The 19649-nt window shown below is 44.5% G+C and overlaps 1 protein-coding gene across 5 annotated transcripts in view; it reads right to left on the minus strand.

The window, feature by feature from the left end:
• The window catches only part of LOC142466812 (uncharacterized), a 557357-nt gene that overhangs the window by 137751 nt on the left and 399957 nt on the right, over window positions 1-19649 (minus strand). Inside the window, exon 2 of one of the 5 annotated variants that reach the window (XM_075572273.1) lies at window positions 7681-7870. The exons of 3 other annotated variants lie outside the window; for them this stretch is intronic. The gene's annotated coding sequence lies outside the window, so the exon portion shown is untranslated. Of the gene's footprint in view, window positions 1-7680; window positions 8107-19649 lie in introns of those variants that run through there. One more of the 5 variants, XM_075572272.1, reaches the window with a different exon arrangement.

The following is a 19649-nucleotide window of genomic DNA, read 5'->3' on the forward strand; positions in this document are numbered from 1 at the left end:
ATATGGGGTCCAAGGAGAGTACCGATCAATGTTTTTTAAGAATAAATCTGACTTGTTCAGCTTGGGAGCTAAATGAGGTAATAAACAGGGGTGTATCATTAAATCTTAAACCTCTTTTTGAGCAGTGGAATAGTTCTGATCTATTGGTAGACGAGACCTCCTGAATGGCCCTTTTTAAATCATCTGGTTTGTAGCCCCGTTGTACAAAACGATCAAACAGATCTTTTACACGTTCATTATAGTCTTCCTCGTTGGAACAATTACGCCGTAGGCGAATGAATTGGCCCTTTGGGATACCTTTAAGGAGGGGCCCTGGGTGACAGCTGTTGGCACGTAAGAAAGTATTACGTGAGTTAGGTTTGCGATAAATGTCGGATTGAATAGATAAATTCATGTCAATGTATAGGTATAAATCTAAGTAGTGAATATGATGGCGATTATATGTGTACGTGAAATTGAGATTATAAGCATTAGTATTTAAAGTGTTAATAAAAGATAAAAGTGAAGTGACATCACCCTCCCAAATGAAAATAAGATCATCGATGAAACGTTTGTAAAAGAAAATGTGCTCCCTGAATTTGTTCCCATCTCCAACGGGGCTACAAACCAGATGATTTAAAAAGGGCCATTCAGGAGGTCTCGTCTACCAATAGATCAGAACTATTCCACCGCTCAAAAAGAGGTTTAAGATTTAATGATACACCCCTGTTTATTACCTCATTTAGCTCCCAAGCTGAACAAGTCAGATTTATTCTTAAAAAACATTGGTCGGTACTCTCCTTGGACCCCATATTAAAACAATATATTACTGCAGGTCCAAATGTTGTTTATAGGAAGGCCAAGATGGTTGCGAATTCTCTTACCCCAAGTCTCTTTTCCTCACAAAAGGTACATTGCAATACAGCTCCTAGTGGCTCTTTCCCCTGTGGGAAATGCAAAATTTGTGGATACATTAATAAATCAAACAAATGTGTATCCAGTCAAACTGGAAAATCTCATGCCACTAGATCATTTATCAACTGCAATTCCACATATATTGTCTACCTCATCACTTGCGGGTGCGGTAGCCAATATGTTGGAAGAACCATTAGGAACCTCAAAGTGCGAATTATGGAGCATATCCGATTGATCTCCAAAGGGAACCTGGACCACCCTGTCCCCAAACATTTCACTAACTGCAGCAAAGGTGGATTAAAAAACTTTAAATTTCAAGGTATTGAGTCCATTCAGCTGTCACCCAGAGGGGGTGATAGAGTTAAGAAGCTTGACCAACGTGAGGCATTCTGGATCTTCACATTAAGAACCAGGGTGCATCACGGCATGAATATCGATTGGGACCTCTCCCACTTTTTATAGTGGAGGAGGGTTCTTTATAATGCTAATATACATTGATCATTTGTTTAAATATTAATATATGTCTTGATGGTGGAATCCATGTTCCATGTCCTTCTGTACCATCTATATATGGGTCATGAATAAGAGAAAATCAACATGCAAAAATATATATTCTTTTAATTGATAATAAAATAAAAAAGTTTTTCTTCCATATAAAATTACCTTACACAGTCAATCACATAAAATCAGTCTATATTTGGACTTCAAGATTACAATTCAAGTTTATGGATTAGATATGGCTTGATAGTAGTAAAGTTATCATATTATGGTACTCTTTGTAGGTACTTATATACTGAGATTATAATATAGTCCCATTCAACATGATTAAAGTCCAATTATAGTTCTGTGATTGCTAAAACATCCTCTTTTTTTCTTTATTTATCATAGGTTATCAAATGTGAGCACTTCTCTTTTTTATTGTACTCCTAGGCTGAACTATCACTGCGTTTTTTTTTTTGCAATGTTCAGCTTTGGGCTAAATGTGTTTGTCTCTTTTTTTAAAACTAATAAAGTTGTTGTGTAAAAAAATGTATTTGTTAACCCCCTTCCGCCTCTATCCGATAGGAGCCCAGCTGACATGCGTTCCAGGGTGGAAACGGACGCATCTCAGTGACGTGGTCTCTGCTCTCCAGGACTTGTGCCAGAGGGGGGGCGGTGTCACGGAGATGCGACGCGTCACTGGCGCGCATGCGCAGTGTACTCAATCGGGCGATTTTGGCGCGAACTGGGGCTATTAAAGGTAAGGAGGTTGTGTTATGTGATACACCTTGATAAAGTCCCGTGGGACGAAACATGTCGGTGTGGGCTGTGTTTCTGTCCCTGTGCACTTATTCAATAAACCACCCTCAGTTTTAGAACGGAGTTGTGCCCTTCATTTTTTCTACAGGACCCTTCCTGCAGATTTTTAACCCAGCTGTGCTCCTTGATTCTCTACATTCTATACTATTATCTTATCTGCTACTTCCTTTCTGCTCCCACTTGGTACAGTCTTTAGAAGTTTTCTAGTATTATCTGTATTTACTATGGGTGTCTCACTGCTTGTCAAACTTGCACTTGCCCCCATTCTACCTCCATACCACCTTGAATCCTCATCTATTCCATTTAGTTAATTATCTGTTTCATTCCCCTCCCCCCTCCATCCTAGTTTGAAGTGTGCTGGGGGAGATATGAGGATGATGATGATGAAGGGTGCTGTGGGAGAGATGAAGATGATTTTACCAGTGTGGCTCGATTTAAAAAAAATATATGTATTGGGATGGCAGGGGTCTTTTTAAAATGTATTGGGGCGGCAGTGGCATTTTTAATATGTATTGGCGGGGCGGGTATTTTTATTATGTATTGCGGGTGGGGTAACATGTATTTAGAGGGGTGAGATTTTGTGATATATATTTTGTAGGGGGGATTGAGTTAGCGTGGGGTAATTGACGGAAGGTAGGGGCGAGTGAGAGGAGAGAGGGGGGGAGAGAGTGAGGAAAAGAGGTAGAAAGAGTAGGACGCAGGGGAGATAAATATATGCGAGGCGAGGGGAGGAGAGAGTGAGTGAGACGGAGGGGAGAGAAATACATGGGTAGAGGGTGGGAAATAGAGGGGGCTCGTGAGGTGTGAAATTAACCTAATATGTGTCAGCCATTTAGGGGTTCCCTGAGATTATTAGAAAAACTTCCAACGGTTCCTCCAAAAAATAAATAAAAAAGGTTGTGAATCACTGCTATATACAGTATAACTAGCTGTTATAATTATAACACATAGGGAGGGGAGTGGGGCAGCCAACGTCCCCTAACCACAGGTAATTTCCCTATCTGCTTCGTCTCTATATACCGTACCTTCCATTTTCCCGCCCAAACTCCCTAGCCACGCACCCCTTCTGGCTTGCCCAATCACAGCACTCTGCCCACCTGCTCAGCACCAGCTCCCAGCCAATCACCTGACTCCTGTCCCACATCTGCCTGGAAACACAAAGCTCACTTTCCCACAAAAACAGAACTTGCCCCAAACAAAACCCAGAGGTGAGTGAGGAGCTTCCAGTTCCGTGTGTCCCCCCTCCCCACACTCCCGTGCCTCCCCAGTCCCTTCACATTTATTATGAAGGCCGTCACACTCCTCTTACCCTAAAACAACACACCTTAATCCCTTACCCTAAAACAACCTACCCCAAACCCCTTAAATTAACCCCATACCCAAAACAGTAATACAACTTACATTAGAAGCGGAGGGTCCGTCTGTGGCCTAATGCCAACGGCAAATTGGACGCGGTGAAACTATTCCGATTCACAGCTAAGTGAGGCTACAGAACGCTTCAGCATAATGGGGAACGCACATTTTATTAGACCCATCAGCATGGAAATATAAAACATTAAGAGGACAATGTTTCTTTAAAAAAAACTACAATAAACTCTTGTGCGTGTTCAGGTTGGATGACGCACTAAATCCCTTCCCACATTCCCCACATACATGCGGTCTCTCCCCTGTGTGTGTCCTCTTGTGTGTATCGAGGCTGGATAACCAACTAAATCCCTTCCCACATTCCCCACATACATGTGGTCTCTCCCCTGTGTGTGTCCTCTGGTGTGTGTTCAGGCTGGATAACTGGCTAAATCTCTTCCCACATTCCCCACATACATGCGGTTTCTCCCCTGTGTGTGTCCTCTTGTGTGTGTACAGACTGGATAACTCACTAAATCCCTTCCCACATTCCCCACATACAAGCGGTCTCTCCCCTGTGTGTGTCCTCTGGTGTATGTTCAGCTTGGACAAGTCACTAAATCCTTTCCCACATTCCCCACATACATGCGGTCTCTCCCCTGTGTGTGTCCTCTTGTGCGTGTTCAGCCTGGATGACGCACTAAATCCCTTCCCACATTCCCCACATACATGCAGTCTCTCCCCTGTGTGTGTCCTCTTGTGTGTGTCCAGGCTGGATGACGCACTAAATCCCTTCCCACATTCCCCACATACATGCGGTCTCTCCCCTGTGTGTGTCATCTTGTGTGTCCTCAGGCTGGATAACTGACTAAATCCCTTCCCACATTCCCCACATACATGCGGTCTCTCCCCTGTATGTCTCCTCTGGTGTGTGTTCAGGCTGGATAACTGACTAAATCCCTTCCCACATTCCCCACATACATGCGGTCTCTCCCCTGTGTGTGTCCTCTTGTGCGTGTTCAGCCTGGATGACGCACTAAATCCCTTCCCACATTCCCCACATACATGCAGTCTCTCCCCTGTGTGTGTCCTCTTGTGTGTGTCCAGGCTGGATGACGCACTAAATCCCTTCCCACATTCCCCACATACATGCGGTCTCTCCCCTGTGTGTGTCCTCTTGTGTGTGTCCAGGCTGGATGACACACTAAATCCCTTCCCATATTCCCCACATACATGCGGTCTCTCCCCTGTGTGTGTCACCTTGTGTGTGTTCAGGTGAGATAACTGACTAAATCCTTTACCACATTCCTCACATACATGCGGTCTCTCCCCTGTGTGTGTCCTCTTGTGTGTGTATAGGCTGTATAACTGACTAAATCCCTTCCCACATTCCCCACATACATGCGGTCTCTCCCCTGTGTGTGTCCTCTTGTGTCTGTTCAGGTGGGACAACAGACTAAATCCTTTTCCACATTCCCCACATACATGCGGTCTCTCCCCTGTGTGTGTCCTCTGGTGTGTGTTCAGGCTGGATAAGTCACTAAATCCCTTCCCACATTCCCCACATACATGCGGTCAATCCCCTGTGTGTGTTCTCTGGTGTATGTTCAGCTTGGACAAGTAACTAAATCCCTTCCCACATTCCCCACACACATGCGGTCTCTCCCCTGTGTGTGTCCTCTTGTGTATGTTCATCTTGGATAAGTCACTAAATCCCTTCCCACATTCCTCACATACATGCGGTCTCTCCTCGGTCTGTGTTCTCTTCTATGCATTCTGGTCTAATAACCAAGTCAGACTCTTCCCACTTTCTCCAAGATCTTTTCCTGTGGCATCTGCTAATATATATCTTTTGGAATGAGAAGCAGTTATATTGTTTATTAATTGCCTTGACTGGTTGAAAGATGCATTTTCTGTCATATTTATTGGAATGTTGCAAGAATTTTCTGTCCTCATCTTTTCCATATACTCAGCTGGGTGTTTGAACTTCAGATGTTTGAGGAGGTAATCCTGACTGCTAAAAGCAACATTGCAGTGTTGGCATGGGTGGATTATTGGAGCTTGTCTTTGTACTAGACGAGTCAAAAAACTGTTACACAAACTGTCTTACAAAAGGTCATGCAGGAGAGGTAAATTGGCATATCCCAAAAGTTCAGGAAGTAAACTGTAGATGTACATTGCAAAAATGAAGGGTTTAGCACAAAATGTGCAGCATTAGGGCAGGGGGAGAGTAGATGTAGAGGATTATACATTTAAAGTGGATCATAATATCTAACGATTTAAAAGGAAATCTCACTAGCTGCAAAACACCAATTAAAGTGTCAGAAATAATTTGATAGATGGTAAGTCGATAGGTTCAGTTTTGAAGGTATAATTAAAAAATATTTGTACAATGAATAGAATACGTTTCTCATTAGAAGCTCACATATCAGTCACCGGGTGTTCACGTTACCGCACCATGTACCAGGTCTCTAATAGTTATAGGATGACCCAACTTTTTTTCAACTGAAATTTTATTGAAGGGTCACATGTACTTCAGACATTGCAAACATTTTTATCCACATCAATATCAGAACAGAGTCCAGCGTCCATGTAGTCTAACTATTCACAAGACAGACTGGGGAGACAGACAGACACCTCTAGTCTAAAAGTAAAGAAAATGGGGGGTGGGGGGGTATCTTCCGCTGTGGTTCCACTGTGAGCCTTATTACCTCCGGCCCATCTCTTACAGGGGGGGGGGGCTGGGGTCTCCCCGGCCTCGTCCGCGCCCTCCCCGGCCTCGTCCGCGCCCTCCCCGCGGGACTCCTAGTATCTCTGAATTATCCCGTCTGTCTATTTTTTTTTTCTGTGCTGCCGTCCCAAGGGAGAACGCATTTCTCTTTATCATTGCCAAATTGCGGACCTTTCTACCCCCGGTATATCTAACTGGGCCAGCCACGGCATCCAGACTTTTAGATAGTTTTCGCCTGTGTCTTTTGATAGGCTGGTCAGCTTCTCCATCTGACATACCTTCCAGATTCTGTTCCGAATTGCCGCTATCAATGGAATCGCATTTTGTTTCCAACGGGCTGTGATCTCCCCCCGCATTGCCGTTGTGAAGTGAGTTATCAGTTTATGAGCGTGTTTGGTTAGGCCTTTTAACGGTCTGTTCAGAAGGAACAGCCACGAGACCTCTACATCTAAGATACTGTTCAGCCAATCTTTGATGTGTTCCCAGACCCCGACTATTTTGGGGCAAGACCACAGCATGTGCAACAAGTCTGCTTGCTGTCCACATTGTCTAGGACACAATGGGGAGTAACTAGGCAGGAATTTAGCTAATTTTGTGGGAGTGTAGTACCATCTCATCATAACTTTATATGCATTCTCCCGTAGGGTCGTGCACATGGAGCTCTTGGAGACTGCCACTGCGATTTTCGTCCACTCCTCTAGCTGCAACACCTCCCCCAAGTCTGACTCCCATCTGGTCATGTAACCTAGTTTTTCCGTCACTGCTGCACCCGAAACCGTTACTTCCTTGTACAACTGCGATATGAGTCCCTTAGTGGTTGTCCCTGAACGACAGAGCTTTTCGAAGTTTGTTCATTGATTTATCGGTTGATGAGCCTGGTAAAATGCTCTGATCTGGAGGTATCTAAAGAATTCAGCATTTGGGATACTTTTATTGGCTTTCAGAATATCAAATGTTTGTATGCCTCTTCTACCCTCCAGATCTGTTAATCTATTGAGGTGGTTAGCTTTCCAGATTGCGAAGTTGGTACTGATCAGTCCCGGAGCAAATAAAGGATTATCCCATAGGGGTGTCATACTTGATGTATGGCAGTTTTTACTTGAAAATGTGGTTCTATGCCTGTTTTGTATCAGATATGATGCTTTTAACAGGTCCGAAAAAAAGTGCTTTATTTTTGGCGCTACAACACTGATTCATTGCACGCTATTAAGGTACATTTTAAGGCCGGTAATATGGCATTTTTGGATACCGCAGTTTGATGCATCTGGCCCTTTGACTCAAGTCAGGTTTAGTTATATTAAGTTCTAGTTGACCAGTAATGGTGTATGCAGATCTATCACATTTTGCAATTTAACATCAGTAATAAGACAATAGAGATGTAAAAACCACGTAACACACATATTCCTGATTACCTTGTGCTGGCGCGTTACTTTTCCACAGCGTACCCCACTTGATACCAAGCTCTTTTTATATTCATCTCCATACCAGACCAGGAGATCTGTGTGTGGGGGGAGGTCTGTGCAGGTTCTGTAGTAGATTTTCCTGTGTTACTGCAACGCCACAAAGTTCTGTTCTTCCTCGTTTCTCGCACAATTTACCAACCTAAAATTGGGACAGTTAGTGAGGTCTCAAAGTGAAAGGGACTGAAAGGGTTAAAATAAAGCCAGGACCTCCATTTTGTCTGCTTGAACTTTTCCCTACGTTAAATGGTATATGTAAGCAGAAAAGCGACCTTCACATATGTAGGAAGTATTTTCCAGCTTCTGCAAATTGTTTTCAGTTATAGTAGAACATAGCCAAGAGTTTTACAGAAGCAGCATCTCCTCCCCCCCACCCCCCACTCCTCCCGTAACTCACATGCAGAGTTTTACAGAAGAAGCAGCAGCAGCCTCTCCTCCGACACCACTGATCATTAAGCAGGATGCTTGAGGCGAGGACTGCATGTGCGCTCCTAAGAGAGAGGAGGGTGGGAGGAGAGTAGAGGGGGAGAGCCTGGGGCTGCAGTGTGTGAGGGCAGCCAGGCAGAACCCCTGGGACTGCTCCACGGAGCCCAAGGGTTCCGCGGAGCCCTGGTTGAGAATCACTGCTATAGATAATGTGTATGAGTGGAAATTTCCCAGCTAAGTTGTTATTTGTAATATGCTAATATTGTTACGCCTCCAATTTACGCCTATAATTAACACTTTATTTTTCTGTATAAATAGCATTGCTTTCCCGCAATAAAGTTGAGATGAAGAATCAGAATCACTCTCTCTCTTTCTTCATTTCTCGAGCGCTCATACGTCACCAGATTGAGGTGCAACAGCCATGGGCGTGGTTAAGTCTCCCCGGATCGAGCAATACTGCTTCCAGTCACGGCCAGCTGTCCGAGGTGGTCCCCGGTGTATTTTAAGTTTACGAATCTAACAATTGGTGTCAGAAGCAACATTCCCACAGGGTACTGAGTGTGTGTGTCAGGAAGTCTAGGTTGAAATCCTAAAAACCAGACTGGGCTGTCATCTCTGATCTAGATGCACGACTTTTGTACATTGTGTAACGTATAAGAATGCTAATTACATATCTAATATTTGTTATAATTTCGCTATTTTTCTATTAGCTACTAATGGACTCTGGAAGTAAGCCAGAGGTTATTAAGAATAATACTAAACATGTTGTCCTTTGCAACCGTAAACCTGGTCAGACTCCTAAAGAATTTGTTGCTCCGGCTGGTAATAATTATTGTGACTCGTTTGTAGATTATGCGGCAGGTTGCTTTGTGCCCCCTTCTCGGCAAGGGAATAAGGCAATGTATTTTAATAATGGACGAAACCATGATAGGAGACAAGGCAGAAGACATAATAGACAGAGATCTTTTGCTGGACTCAGAAATCAGCCAGGAGGAAGAGCTCAGAATAATAGTGCCTGTTTTTACTGTGGTAATTTTGGCCATTGGCAGAGAGAGTGCCCCTATCAGAGTGAAAATCGGGGAACTGCTGGTTCACTCGGGAAGGCTCAGGGTGCAAGTCCCAGCTAAAAAAAAATGCTATCTCATGTAAAAAGTTTGTTTGTATCTCTGATGAATTTTTCCTGAATTATTCTCAGTGTGAAGGAGTGGAGAGCGTAAAAATAAAAAAAGAATGGGCATATGATATTCAGCCCTGTCACTGGTGATAATTTAAAAGGTTTATTCGTTCTGGACAGACGAATGAGGTTTTTAAACCAGACACATTCTTTTCTGTTTGCTGGATTTCTATCTCAAAGATAGGAGAGAAACAGCCCCTCCCCTCCAGTTTAAATAATGCGCAGCATTCGCAATCCAGACATGAAAAGTTAACTAGCTCTGTAACTTAAGAGACCAAGTGTGTGTTTTCTGTTTGTGTGTAACCAGTAAAAACACATTTCAAGTTTATTTCTTTAGGATATGTTTGGGAATATTTAAAAAAAGAAAAAGGAGGGAATTCTGGGAAGTGCGCCTGCAGGGGTCCAAGCTGTTATGTATCATGTGTCCAGTATTATTCACAGTACTATTCATATGCTTCTTTAAGCAAGCGTGTCTTAAGGTGGATAGAGAGGGTGCAAGTCAGGTATTGAGAGAAAGGGCATTTCAAGAGGAGTGGGGCAGTCAGTGAGAAAGGTTTAAAGCGGGAGAGGGCTTTGGATTCAGAGTGGGTGTTCTGATGTATGGATTCCACCTTTTCCTTAAAATAGTCAGCAAAATCCTGAGGTGAGATGAAGGAAGAATTGGCGTGGGTTAGACTTGTGCGTGTTGAGTCATGAAGAAAACTAGGTTTGTTTAGCTTGAGAGAGGGCAGAGTTGAAACAGGATAGCATAAATTTGTAGTGAAGGAAGTTTGCGAGAGTATGAGATTTCTTTCAGAAGGCGTTCAGAGGAAAGAGTTTAGGAACGCAGCATGCTCTTGTTGGAATTTATTTTGTGTTTATAAATTATCTGACCTATTGGTACAAATGTCCCGTTGTTTTTATTTTTGGGATGCCATAAAAATGTAATTTTTAGGGCTGTAGAGGAAGCTGCATTTTGGCTCCGAGCTAGTGTTGCAATCCAGTAATTATTATGTAGTTTATGGAAAAAACGTTCTTATCTGTTCGAGGTCATTTGGCGCAACACCCAGGCTGGCGGTATGCCCAGATGAACAAGCTCTGAAATTATTTTTAATCAAATGAAAATGTTGAGTGTCTTTTAAAGGCAGAACGCAAGCAGTGTGCTCGGCACTTTATAAGGAGACTATATTATTCCATTTGAGAAATTACTGTGGAGGCATATATAAAATAATTTGTCTATTAACTGAATATGTGATGTATTTTATATCTTTTAACCATTTTCTTTCCAACTGTGTCCTTTTTATTATAAGCAGTAGTTATTGTCAAAATCACTGTGTAATATATATATAATTCTAATTCTGCTGCAGACCAAGCAACCAATATCCTAGTTGCTAATTTATTACAGTGTTTTTTGTCCTCACTTTTCAAGATTGGGACAATTCTGGCAGTTTTGCAGGTCTTAGGGATATGGCCTGCAGACAGAATAGAGATAACTATGGAATGAATTGGTTTGGCAGTAGCTGGGGCACCAAGTCTTAGGAATTTAGATTGTAGCAAAGTCAAGTCCACATTGACTGCTTAGTAAAACAATTAGTAAGTACTGTATTGTATGCAACTAATATATTTTTGAGTCTCTCTAGGCACAGGTCAAAGTTGAAAGTGCACCTACTCGAATTAAGCATTTCCTATGTAAGAATGTTTTTCATCCCAGATGATAAGGCCCATTTAAAGTACTACTCACCACCATTACAGCAATTAAAGTGGCAGAGGTCTCTTCCTGGATTCACATGGCACACGTGAAGCTCATCCCAGCTCCACCCACATCACTCACAGCCACTTCAAGTTAACCTACGGGGGGAATAATACTCCAGGCCGGTCTTATCCGAACATTTTTTTTTTTAAGGACTCAATATTTATATTCTTTAGAGTGTGTTTAAGTTAGAATTTTAAGATGTATTAAACACAAAGAGGGAGAGGTACCCCCTGAAGGATACGTGTGTACCCCGCACAACGCCAAGGAGGGTATAGTAAAATCCTGTTGTAACGGAGAACTTCACTACAATAGCTAGTGCAGGGGTGGTGCTGACTGGGAGTGAATAATATTGTAGACAGAGGTAGAGAAAGCTCCCTATTATGTAGCACTATTATGAAGAGACACCCCTATCGGATTAATATAATTAGTTAAAATATATATGTAGTGAAGTGTACAATGAACTAAAATAATGAAAACAAATTAAAAATGAAAGGAGACGTCGGTGTGCTAGAACTAGACGCTAATATTGGAGATGAAAATAGCTATTTAACCTTGTCGTGTACCACAATTATACTATTGAATTAACTGTAGTAATAGCTATTTCAATGTAACCTTAAGTTGTCAGACATCTGATCCAAGATGTACCATGGAACCCTTTTCTATAGAAGGGTGTGATGTTATATGAGAGTGCTTGCTCTGTAGTAAGAGTAGACACCCTGTGTGCCTGTGTAAGTGTTTGTATGTGGGGTACTTGATGAAGAGTGGACTGGTAGTAATGTATAGACCTGAGATCTGCCTCAGCTATATATTTAGTCCACACACCTATATACATACAATATGTCACCAGACCGACAGGTGCAGAAGTTACTGAGCCTGTAGGTCTGTAATGGTGAACCACTCAGCATACACTGACCAAACGCTCCTGTGAGTGGAGTTTAGCTCATATTATCCATAGTGGTAGGAATAGCACTGCAAGGTACATAGAACAATATGAGATAGGATCTAAGTCAGAGCGTTGTGCTTCCCACGGTGAAGGCTCCGAAACGCTCTGACAGGAAATCACCGATTAGCCTGCGCACCAGGGAGTGACGCTGAACATACCCAACATATGTTTCACCTGATAGGCTTCAACGGGGCGGTTTCAGAGTGATTCTGGCGGGTTTTTAAGTGTAATGGTCGCCATGGATACCGATTAATGCTAACTTCTGATTGGTCTCGCGAGACGTCACGTCATAGTTGCGCGTCACTCTCGGTTACAGCAGTAGTGTAGTGCACTTCAATTAGTTACCTCTGACCACATGACTATCGGCAAGGTCAGTGATTGGTCAATGTCTTTTGTGCACTCATGTACACCGGTCTCTTTTCGTTGCTATAGCTGTCATAAAATGCTTACTTCTGATTGTTACAATTGGTTGAAGCATCATAGTAACCCGTTGCTATCTATTATTACCTATGTCTGCTCCGATTTGATTATAGGAGACATGTGGTCTGCAGCTTATGCTCTGACTGGACATAGGGCTGAAGTGAATCATGCTGTTAATCAAAACAAGTTTATTTACATTGTAGTAGTTGCGAATTCAGAGATCAAAACTGGGGCTTTGGAGAACCACATCAGCTAAGCGAATCATTATTTATTGAGCAGTATTATGATTCTTCTATTCTGTAAAAAATTATGTTTAAGGTGGGAGGAAATGTGTACACCTGAATGGTGTTAATGATGCGCACATCTCTGATTGTCCTTAAAAGTGTCCTTAATGACCAGCAAATTTCTTAGAGATAGAGCTAATCCAGGATGTGTAGATTGAATACAATGGCACTAGTAGTCTCCTTGGACAGAGATAACATTAACCCCATGTGGTTTGAATGAGGGATTACTTTTCACCCCATTCCTGTAACACTTTTTCAGAGTGTAAATATCTATTCTGCCCTGGTATTCATTGAATTAACTTATCACTTCTACAGTATAAAAAAAAGCCTTGAGCCACAGTCTAATGAGGTTACAATGTCAGTTTGGGCTTGAAACTCCTCCCCCCCCCCCCCCCCCGCCATGGCCACGTCCCCCGCACATCCCATTGCTCCACAGACCACAGATCGCAGATTTTACCCGTGTACGTGCCGCTAGGCCAGTGTTTCCCAATTAAATTTAGTCGTGGAACCCTTTTATTTTTTGTAAAACAGAATGGAACCCCTTCAATATTTTTAGCGTAGCACATGAAAAAAAAACAAAAAAGAGATAAGCCGCATGCGAAAAATGTTTTTGGTTCAAGATCATTTTTAAAAGACCCCCATCGCCCCAAAACATTTTTAAAAGACACCCACCGCCCCAAAACATTTTTAAAAGACCCCCACTGCCCCAATACATTTTTAAAAGACCCCTACTGCTCCAATACATTTTTAAAAATCACCCACTGCCCCACTACATTTTAAAATGACCCCCACTGCCCCAGTACATTTTTAAAATACATATCTCCCCAGCACCCCTCATCATCATTTCTCCCCTGCACCCCTCATCATCCTCATATACCCCCCCTGCATCTCCCATCACTCCCTACCCACCCTCTGCCACCATGGATCTCCCCACCCACCCATCACCACCATGGATCTCCCCCCCCCCCCACGAATATGCCTACCTCGTATCCTGCCCTGCAGTTGCCGGCGGCGGGCGGGGGAGCGAAGGAGGTGGAGGCAGAGGCGGCGGGGCAGGAGGCAGCGTGGCAAGAGGAGTAGGCGGCGAGGCAGGAGGCAGAGGGGCAAGAGGAGGAGGAGGCACTACAGAAGGCAGTGGGGCAAGAGGAGGAGGTGGCGGTGGGCAGGCGAGGAGGTGGCAGTGGGGGGTGAGGAGGCAGCAGGGCAGGAGGTGTAAGCAGCAGTGGGGGGAGGAGGCAGCAGGAGGTGGTCAGGGCTGCACGCACACACTCTAGCAGGCACCGGAAGTGCCGCACTGCTAGAGAGCGATTTGGAAAACGCTGCGCTAGGCAATCAGACGCGTGTGCAGTAGTGACCACTGGAGCCGTAGCCTAAGGCCACGGGCATGGTCAGCACTTAGGCCCTGACCCGTGCTGAGCCACACTCATGCTCGGCAGTGAGCCCCTGCAGCCGCAATGAGAGCGGCTTTAGCAGGGGATCGCGCACGCTTCCGCAAGTGTGCGGAAGCGTAGACGACATTAATTTTCTAGTTTGAGCGCAGGGCCGGTCACGTGAGCAGATAATGGTATTTAAAAGGGCAGTCCCTCCTAGGAAGAACGTGAACCAACAACAATGGCATATTTAATAGGTTAAATGTAGCAAATTGTCAAATTAAAAATCCCGTTTAGCAAACAAAAAAACATAACACTTCCATAGAAAACAAAGTAATTATAATGCCCTCATTAGTCAAACACATAAATGTTCCTGGACAAATACAGAACAGGATTTCTTTCACAATACACAAAGAGTTATTTTAACCCTTTGAGTGATGCAGGGGTCACGTGATCGCTCTCTCATGATGACAGAACGGACGGGGAGACCCCCTCCCTTCTATCCCACGTAGTGATAGATCCGTCCTGCCCTGCACAGGAGCACAGAATGTCATCTCCCGTAGGAAACCCAGCAGGATTACTATGACGTAGCTATTACATCATGGGGCCAGACGCGGTGACATAGCAGCTACATTAAAAGGGCACCAAAGGGTTAAATGGGGATTTTATCCTTTTCAGGGAAATCTTGTACTCCAAGTGATTTCATGTTTTCTCGCCGCTAGGTTAGATTTAAAGCAGCCGTTCAAGCTGCCTTTAAAAAATCAATCGGCGAAGATTCGGCTGGAGGGGTCACTAAATCACTGTGTAATGCAGTCAGTGGAACATATATTTATATTCACATGCGTTCCACTGACGTGTGCTCGCTGCCGAGCCCTTGTCCTGTCTCATGGGGCTTCTCCAGCAGCAGCAGAATCTCCCTGTCGAAGTAAGTATTGTGACTTTAACTAGACTGGTTCCTAGGGCAAGGTCAGCCCCTACTATTAACCCAGATATATGCGGGTGGATATACCAGAGACACAGGTTTAAATCTCTGTCACTCTGGCCCACGAGCGCTATGGATTCTACTATTCTGTTTATCCCACTTAAGTCTACTCTATTATTAATAAGCTACTAGATAACACTTATGATCTAGCCTATGTGTCTATGTGTCTGCACTATCTATAATAAGAGTTACATCTTTTAATCTATATATCCCTAATGGTTTGTAGTTTGCCTTGTTATCTTATGCCCAGATACTGTACATGTGTGTAATAATGCTGCTTTTGACTGTAAGCTCATAAAACTGAACTATCTTTTAACTTGCTCCTTTTCAGCTTTAACCCCTTCGTTTTGGCAGAAATATCATCTAAGAAAGAAAATATCAGCATGGCTGCTCCCAGTCACTAATTTATAGTCATTAAATATCCTTTATGGCACCAATATAGTGCGTACATGTTGCTTAATTTTACTGTTACTTAAGTGTAACTTATGCAATGTGACTTCTCACAGTTCAGCAAGTGTGCTGAGCTGTCCCTGTGTGACTCTCTATTTTGTTATTGGTTTTCCAAGTTGTTTGGCGACGTGACGTCATCAGTGTCCAAAGATGCTGCGATGACGTCAGACTTCAACCAGAAAGTACTGACGGTGAAGTGGCTGCCCGGCTGAAAACAGGTGCTGGGTATGAGGTGAATGTGTAACCCCTAGGGCACGGGTGGGGAAAGTCCGGCCCGCGGGCCGGAGATCATTTAGTCCGCCCCCCGGGAAGCCAGGCTGCAAGAATGGTTTAAAAAAAGATTTTTTTTTGTTGGCCCGCGTCTTCCTACAGCACTGCCCCTTCCCTTCTCTCCTCCAGTAATGCCGGGCTCCTTAGGCTCCGCCCCCTGTCCCTCCCTTTAGGCTCAGCGGCCTGTCAGTCTCTCAGCTGCACTGGCCATGCTGCTCCAGCAGCCCATCCTCGAGACCCAGGTAACCCACATGCCCCCTATATCCCCTCCCAGACACATTACCCACCCCAAGGGGGGAGAGGCCTTATTATTGTGTGTGTGTGTGTGTATCTGTCACTGTGTGTGTGTGTGTGTGTGTGTGTGTGTGTGTGTGTGTGTGTGTGTGTGTGTGTCTGGCACTGGCACTGGCACTGTGTGTGTGTGTGTGTGTGTGTGTGTGTGTGTGTGTGTCTCAATGTCACTGTGTGTGTGTGTGTGTGTGTGTGTGTGTGTGTGTCACTGTGTGTGTCACTGTCACTGTGTGTCACTGTCACTGTGTGTGTGTGTCACTCTCACTGTGTGTGTGTGTGTGTGTGTGTGTGTGTGTCACTCTCACTGTGTGTGTGTGTGTGTGTGTGTGTGTGTGTGTGTCACTCTCACTGTGTGTGTGTGTGTGTGTCACTCTCAGTGTGTGTGTGTGTGTGTGTGTGTGTGTCACTCTCACTGTGTGTGTGTCACTCTCACTATGTGTGTGTGTGTGTTGTGTCACTCTCACTGTGTGTATGTCACTCTCAGTGTGTGTGTGTGTGTGTGTGTGTGTGTGTTACTCTCACTGTGTGTGTGTGTGTGTGTCACTCTCACTGTGTGTGTGTGTGTGTGTCACTCTCACTGTGTGTGTGTGTGTGTGTGTGTGTGTGTGTCACTCTCGCTGTGTGTGTGTGTGTGTGTCACTCTCGCTGTGTGTGTGTGTGTGTGTGTGTCACTCTCGCTGTGTGTGTGTGTGTGTGTGTGTGTGTGTGTGTCACTCTCACTGTGTGTGTGTGTGTGTGTGTGTCACTCTCACTGTGTGTGTGTGTGTGTGTGTGTGTGTCACTCTCACTGTGTGTGTGTGTGTGTGTGTGTGTCACTCTCACTGTGTGTGTGTGTGTGTGTGTGTGTCACTCTCACTGTGTGTGTGTGTGTGTGTGTCACTCTCACTGTGTGTGTGTGTGCGTGTGTGTCACTCTCACTGTGTGTGTGTGTGTGTGTGTGTGTGTCACTCTCACTGTGTGTGTGTGTCACTCTCACTGTGTGTGTGTGTGTGTCACTCTCACTGTGTGTGTGTGTGTGTGTGTGTGTCACTCTCACTGTGTGTGTGTGTGTCACTCTCACTGTGTGTGTGTCACTCTCACTGTGTGTGTGTGTGTGTCACTCTCACTGTGTGTGTGTGTGTGTGTGTCACTCTCACTGTGTGTGTGTGTGTGTGTGTGTGTGTGTCACTCTCACTGTGTGTGTGTGTGTGTGTGTCACTCTCACTGTGTGTGTGTGTGTGTGTGTGTGTGTGTGTCACTCTCACTGTGTGTGTGTGTGTGTGTGTGTCACTCTCACTGTGTGTGTGTGTGTGTGTCACTCTCACTGTGTGTGTGTGTGTCACTCTCACTGTGTGTGTGTGTCACTCTCACTGTGTGTGTGTGTGTGTCACTCTCACTGTGTGTGTGTGTGTCACTCTCACTGTGTGTGTGTGTGTGTGTGTGTGTGTGTGTCACTCTCACTGTGTGTGTGTGTGTGTCACTCTCACTGTGTGTGTGTGTGTGTCACTCTCACTGTGTGTGTGTGTGTGTGTGTGTCACTCTCACTGTGTGTGTGTGTGTGTCACTCTCACTGTGTGTGTGTGTGTGTGTGTGTGTGTGTGTGTGTGTGTGTCACTCTCAGTGTGTGTGTGTGTGTGTGTGTGTGTGTCACTCTCACTGTGTGTGTGTGTGTCACTCTCACTGAGTGTGTGTGTGTGTCACTCTCACTGTGTGTGTGTGTGTGTCACTCTCACTGTGTGTGTGTGTGTGTGTCACTCTCACTGTGTGTGTGTGTGTGTGTGTGTCACTCTCACTGTGTGTGTGTGTGTGTGTGTCACTCTCACTGTGTGTGTGTGTGTGTGTCACTCTCACTGTGTGTGTGTGTGTCACTCTCACTGTGTGTGTGTGTGTGTGTGTGTGTGTGTGTGTCACTCTCACTGTGTGTGTGTGTGTGTGTGTCACTCTCACTGTGTGTGTGTGTGTGTGTGTCACTCTCACTGTGTGTGTGTGTGTGTGTGTGTGTCACTCTCACTGTGTGTGTGTGTGTGTGTCACTCTCACTGTGTGTGTGTGTGTGTGTGTCACTCTCACTGTGTGTGTGTGTGTGTGTGTCACTCTCACTGTGTGTGTGTGTGTGTGTCACTCTCACTGTGTGTGTGTGTGTGTGTCACTCTCACTGTGTGTGTGTGTGTGTCACTCTCACTGTGTGTGTGTGTGTGTCACTCTCACTGTGTGTGTGTGTGTGTGTCACTCTCACTGTGTGTGTGTGTGTCACTCTCACTGTGTGTGTGTGTGTGTGTGTGTGTGTGTGTCACTCTCACTGTGTGTGTGTGTGTGTCACTCTCACTGTGTGTGTGTGTGTGTGTGTGTGTGTGTCACTCTCACTGTGTGTGTGTGTGTGTGTGTATAGAAGGGTGTGATGTTATATGAGAGTGCTTGCTCTGTAGTAAGAGTAGACACCCTGTGTGCCTGTGTAAGTGTTTGTATGTGGGGTACTTGATGAAGAGTGGACTGGTAGTAATGTATAGACCTGAGATCTGCCTCAGCTATATATTTAGTCCACACACCTATATACATACAATATGTCACCAGACCGACAGGTGCAGAAGTTACTGAGCCTGTAGGTCTGTAATGGTGAACCACTCAGCATACACTGACCAAACGCTCCTGTGAGTGGAGTTTAGCTCATATTATCCATAGTGGTAGGAATAGCACTGCAAGGTACATAGAACAATATGAGATAGGATCTAAGTCAGAGCGTTGTGCTTCCCACGGTGAAGGCTCCGAAACGCTCTGACAGGAAATCACCGATTAGCCTGCGCACCAGGGAGTGACGCTGAACATACCCAACATATGTTTCACCTGATAGGCTTCAACGGGGCGGTTTCAGAGTGATTCTGGCGGGTTTTTAAGTGTAATGGTCGCCATGGATACCGATTAATGCTAACTTCTGATTGGTCTCGCGAGACGTCACGTCATAGTTGCGCGTCACTCTCGGTTACAGCAGTAGTGTAGTGCACTTCAATTAGTTACCTCTGACCACATGACTATCGGCAAGGTCAGTGATTGGTCAATGTCTTTTGTGCACTCATGTACACCGGTCTCTTTTCGTTGCTATAGCTGTCATAAAATGCTTACTTCTGATTGTTACAATTGGTTGAAGCATCATAGTAACCCGTTGCTATCTATTATTACCTATGTCTGCTCCGATTTGATTATAGGAGACATGTGGTCTGCAGCTTATGCTCTGACTGGACATAGGGCTGAAGTGAATCATGCTGTTAATCAAAACAAGTTTATTTACATTGTAGTAGTTGCGAATTCAGAGATCAAAACTGGGGCTTTGGAGAACCACATCAGCTAAGCGAATCATTATTTATTGAGCAGTATTATGATTCTTCTATTCTGTAAAAAATTATGTTTAAGGTGGGAGGAAATGTGTACACCTGAATGGTGTTAATGATGCGCACATCTCTGATTGTCCTTAAAAGTGTCCTTAATGACCAGCAAATTTCTTAGAGATAGAGCTAATCCAGGATGTGTAGATTGAATACAATGGCACTAGTAGTCTCCTTGGACAGAGATAACATTAACCCCATGTGGTTTGAATGAGGGATTACTT

The sequence above is a fragment of the Ascaphus truei genome, chromosome 15, assembly GCF_040206685.1.
Source record: "Ascaphus truei isolate aAscTru1 chromosome 15, aAscTru1.hap1, whole genome shotgun sequence".
Taxonomy (NCBI): Eukaryota; Metazoa; Chordata; class Amphibia; order Anura; family Ascaphidae; genus Ascaphus; species Ascaphus truei.